Here is a 6,031-nt window from a genome sequence, read left to right as displayed (position 1 = left end):
AAACAAATTATTTATGCTTTAGTGAAAGAAAATTTTTAAAGTCCAATTAATGTTGCATTCTTTATGGGGAAAGCCCTGTATGTGTTTTGAGGATTATATATATGACACTGTATTGATTTTAAACATTTTTTTAGTTCACGAAATATTTATTTTTTATGTCAAATCACCACAGCTTACTACCAAATGAAGACCGACTAGTTGAAAGTGGTGACTTGGTCATTAATCTTCATAGCATTTTTTATGTATCTGGCGGTTACTTTTCAATACACCAAGCTAAAAAACGTGATCTGTGAAAAAATTCTTGTATGATGTATTTTACCCCTTGTGCCAGCTTTGATTGGTTGTTGCACACTATTAAAAACTATAAACAGTGTTAATAAAGATGGTTATTCCTATTTATTGTATTAAGGACTCTAAAAACTAAATAAATGAGGTATGAAATGTTGCACTACATGATAATAGAATTATCATTGGGTCATTGAATTTACTTCAGATGAAAACTAGACAGTGGCATTCAAACTCATGCATATATATAGTATATATATATATATATTATATATATATATATATATATATATATATATATATATACAGGGTGTATATTATGTCTGGAAACACCCAAATATATCCTTTAATAATTTAAATATAAATTTGAAACCTCTTACAATCGTGAAAGAGATTGGGCATCTACTTTTTGGAACAATGTTTTGTTATGTCACACCAACGGGGGACGTCCTGCCGAGGGTATCGTGAATATTCTTAATGGAAGCCTATACCTTGTGATACATAATTTTAAAGGTAATAGCTTTACTGAATTGAATGCCACAAACCGCATCTCAAAAGGAATTATTCTATCAGAAAATAGAGCATTTTTAGTATTGAAAATTTACTGATGTTCAACAATGTAATTTTAACATGGTTTCTTGCCACAAAATGTGTTACACTAATTTTTTAGCATTTTTTTTAAATGTTCAAGTAAATAAAAAACAAAAATTTCATTTTAAGCTGGTTCTATTAGCACAAATTTGCCATTTTTTTATTACAGTACAATTATGGAAATACTTATGTTATTGATTTCTTATTACAAATAAAAAATAATGTATGCTGTTAGAAAAGTTCTTACAACAAACGTTTTAACCTGCATTTGGTGTCAAAGCAATTGTTCGAACTGTGTTCCTTCTACGGTTTGACAATGAGCCAATCTTGTGTAAAATGATTCGACAGAGTTGCCTAACATTTCTTCAGTTATCAAAGCAATCTCCCCTATAATCCTGTTTTCTTAGGTCTTCCAAATTATGAGGCTTTCTTCTATAAACATTGGATTTTAAATGACCCCATAGGAAATAATCGATTGGTGACAAATCCGGAGATCTTGGAGGCCATTTCGATTTCTCCTCTTCGGCCAATCCATTTATGAGGAAACCTTAAATCCAAATACTCTCTTACCTGTCTCCCATAATGGGGTGGAGCACCATCCTGCTGAAACCATACATTATCAAAGTATTCTCCTGATGCAATTTGAATAGCTGGGATTATTTCATTTTGGAGCATATTGTAGTAAAGTTCGGCATTTAAATTTCCATTGATGAAAAAGGGTCCAACAATTTTGTTACCTAAAATTCCACACCCATACGTTCAGTGTTTTTGTGGTTGCTGTGAATGGGACTCAGTAATCCAATGTGGGTTTTCACTAGCCCAGTAACGGCAATTGTGCCTGTTAACATTGCCATTTAGGAAAAAAGTTGCCTCATCAGAAAATAGTATGTTGGTCAGAAAATCTCTATTGTCATCACATTTGCGCATCACAAGTTCACAAAAACTCAACTCTTCTGTCGTAATCATCCTCACTCTTAACTGTTGGACTAAATGAACTTTAAATGGTTTGTATTTATTAATTTTCAAAATCTTACTCACAGACATAGGGTGCATATCATGTTGCTGTGCAGCTTTTTCTGAGCGATGTATGTGGGTCTTCCAATAAATGTTTGCAAAACATCTAGTGCATGTTCTTCATCTGTTGCAGATTGTATCCTACCCGACTTTGGCCGATTACGTACACTCCCTGTCATTTCAAAACGCTCAATAGTTTTTGATATTGGTTGAAACACTTATGGGATTCCTTTCTGGGAAAGTGTCATTAAACAAATTACAAACTTCCCGATAAGATCTTTGACGATCGCCATATCCTCGCATCATCAACAGAGTAATTCGTTCTCTTTCAGACAATTCCATTAAAATGCCAAATAAAAACTGAACTACTGTAATTAGATAACTTGTTGACAGCAATGCTTCCAGAGTAGAGGTGGGTCCAAGTAACTGTAATCGCTCCTTTGTAACTGGTACTCGCCTCTCAAAAAGTAATCGATTACTCTAGGCGTCGAGTACCAGGTACAAAGTAATCACTTCCTCACCGAACGCGGCTACGCGGCTACTGTCTAGCAGTAACAGTTACGTGTAAACAGTTTTCGTGATGAGCCCCTCCCTACTACTGCAAATCTAAGCGATTACTTGGCATAGTACTTGTATTAGTAATTGAGCTGAACTAAAATTCAATGGTACTACTGAGTAAATTGCATAGCAAGCATTGAGTACAACATATTTGATAGCCTCTACTTTTTTGTACTCAATTATACGAGAATCAGTATTTAAAATAATCATTTGAGTTACCGTATCTTATTATCTAATATATTAAAACAAAAATATAATCAAGACAGAATTAAATGTTTAAAGTCAGGCATTAAAAATAGTACTAGGTTTTATCATATTACTGAACTTACTGAATGGCAAACAAAATGTGTGAGTTTTCCATTTGCTACTTACAGTAGTTAAAACGTTATGGTAAAAAAATTGTGACTCAGAAATATTCAGATTAAAGTCAGGTTCATAAAAAAACTCAGAAATTCCAATTAGGGTTTTCAGCTGTTGTTTATTTCGTATTTACGAGAGTAACAAGTATATTTTAAAATAATATACCAAACAATCTTAAACAAACCATCTATTAATCTTTTTATGATTGCTAACATCACAAAAGTCTTTGGGATTCCTTTATGTGCAAATAACCTAAATGAAAAAACATATTGCAGATAACTGTAACTAACTATATACAAACCATATATAAAGAAAAATCATTTCCGAGAATCAATATTTCTTGTATCGAATAACATTATAAAAAACACATCTAAATTAAGAAAAAATAACATGTATCAGTCTGTTTTGTTTGAGGTAACTTATACTTAGGCATTAAATACGAAATAGGAAACAAATTAACAGAAATGACATAATTATAATAAGATAGTACTTTCATAACATCATAATAGAAAAAATATCAAAAGATCAACTAGAGTCATTAATATTAATTATGTAGGTGTAATTACATACAAAACAATGAGTTTCGAAGAACTGTAGGCCTACCCTCGATTCACCAGAGTTGCAGTTTTTAAAAGTCTTGGTCTACTTTAGGTTTGTGTTTAAAAACATCAGTTCATTTACTTTTTTTTGTTGTTTAAACGGGTTCTTCTGTCACTTATAAAATAACCAGCTTTAGAGAACATCCTCTCACAAGGGACGGATGTTGCGACAATGCCACAGCTCCGAATAAATACTGTGGCTAGATGGGGATAAATGTTTTTGTGGCATTTCCTCCACCACTCCCAGTGGATCCTTTTTCCTAGATATTGGACTGTCATCCATGTATTTTTGTATCTGTAACAATTTAGAATAAAATTTGTAGGTTTAAAAAAAGTTAAAAACTGTAGGGTTTATTTTTAAAACATTTTTTTCAATGAATTTAATGGTTAGGTTAGCTTGGAATGCAAAAAAGTAAACAAAATGTACGTTGTGTCGTTCAACCTAAAATGAACAAAGGGGGTTTACCAAATGTAACTTTTGTAATTTTTGAAAATATAAAAAAGTAATAATTAATTACCTCTTGGATTGCCATTGAAGTGGGAATTGGATTCGGTTTTCACTTTAGCAATTATTTCCTCAACATCATCCCAAACTGAAATCTTTTTCTCGGTAGATTCTGTTTCTTGGTCTGGTTCAACTTCATTATCACTGAGGTCCTCAGGATTTTGTTCATTTCTTTTTTGATTTATGACTCCAACTAATAAATCACACAGGTCTTTCTTGATTTCAATGGTTGTAGATTCTTCTAGAAACATGTGATTGTTTATAGCGGGGGATCGAGGAATGTGCAAAGTCTTAAGGTTTTACTTTTTTCCAAGTTTCGGAAATCTGTCATCACAGCTTTTGAGCATGGAATTAAGCACGTCTTTCATCACACTTTCTTTAGTAACATTAACAGAAATTTTCTTAAGAGCAGACTTCAAACCCCTTGTTATTGGGATTACTTTACTGGCGTTCAAAATATTTTTCGCTACTCATCTCTTTGGTAACTTCTTCACATGGGCGTAGGACGTCACACAACTGCTTATACAAATTTCCCACTCATCCGAACTTAATGGGGTCAAATCGGTATCCAGGATTGCTAGGGAATATTTTATAGCCTCTTCCAAATCTACGAACCTTTGTAACATGTAGAACGTAGAGTTCCATCTTGTAGCAATATCCTGCAAGATCCTTTTAGGCTGTTTGGCTCCCTGCAACTCCTGATACTTAATCAGTTTTTGTGATGCTTTGTTACTACGTTTAAAGTGGGAGACTATAGTTTTGACTTTTTTTATCAGGTCTTCAACAGGATGTAATGATTGTTGGACAAGTAAATTTAACTTATGAGCGTAACAGCCATAGTGTTTCATCTTCAACACTTTTGTTACTGCACTAGTAATGTTTGAACAATTATCTGAAACTATCATGGATACTTTATTTTTTATATCCCACTCATTTTATAGCTGAAAAAATTTCGTCTGCTAAGTTTTTTAGCAGTATGGGTTTCTTCGAAAACTGAGCATTGAAAAAGTACTGTTTTCATTGAAAAATCTTCAGTTATGTAGTGGCCTGTGATGCCCATAATAACTGTCGTTTTTACTTGATGTCCATATGTCTGTTGTAAGACAAACACTTGTTGCTTCCTTCTCTAAAGTATGTTAAGTGTAGTGCGGGTTTCTTCAAAAATAGCTGGCATCATTGAGTTAGAAAAATATTTTCTACCAGGTATTTTATAGGAAGGACAGCAAGTTTCCATGAGATTTTTTAAAGCCTCTGTCCTCTACCATTGAAAATGGCTGAAAATCCCAAGCAAATTAATTTTAATATGGCCAAGTCAATTTTATTTTTTATCCGATGGTGTGATTTTTTTAGGCACAAATGACGTAATTGGTGTTTTTTTTTTCTTTGATGGTAACGTGTACAAAGGGACTGTTACATCTGTGGTAGTCTTACTTGTTATTGTACTCGTACTCGAAACATCACTGAAGGCAACAGTCTAGCTGTGTCGGGAAGCTCTACTGGCTGAGATTGTGAAAACTCGATAACTATAGGTGTCTCTTCAGTAATAACGTTAGTTCTGTCTTTCATTACTGGTAGCTGGTAACTCTACTGTTGCGGCAGGCAATGAAACTGTTGGATGCTTTCCTTCCCATATGTTTTTTTAAATTAGAAATAGAACCAGTAAAAGAAAATTTCCTTTTACAAAGCTTACAAATTGCTTGATTTGTACCTACTGGATCAAAAAAGTTCCAAATCTCACTCGTCTTCTTACGTTTTGCTGCTGGAGGCTCCATTTAATTTCAAACAACACTTTATTACACAATGAAATAACCATGCAACTAACTAACACTTTATAAACATTGCACAACACACAATATGTTTTACAATCTAAGCTTACTACACGTTTACCACAAGAGAGCCAAGAAGTATACTTATATTGACGACGAAATGAAAATATAATGGAACTTTATGGAACGGGAATTCGTTTAGTTCCCCCTCCTAAGGGGCGCGGGATAAACCGAGTAACCGACCAATCTGGTTGCTGCGCTGATGACTAAGACATATTTCCTGGAAACCCCAACCAACCTCCTCCCCCCATCCTTTGTAACCTGCTGAACTGAAATAGGGGTCAATGCACCAA

Source organism: Homalodisca vitripennis, chromosome 2 (genome assembly GCF_021130785.1).
Source record: "Homalodisca vitripennis isolate AUS2020 chromosome 2, UT_GWSS_2.1, whole genome shotgun sequence".
Lineage (NCBI taxonomy): Eukaryota > Metazoa > Arthropoda > Insecta > Hemiptera > Cicadellidae > Homalodisca > Homalodisca vitripennis.
Note: the sequence above shows the minus strand (reverse complement) of the source record.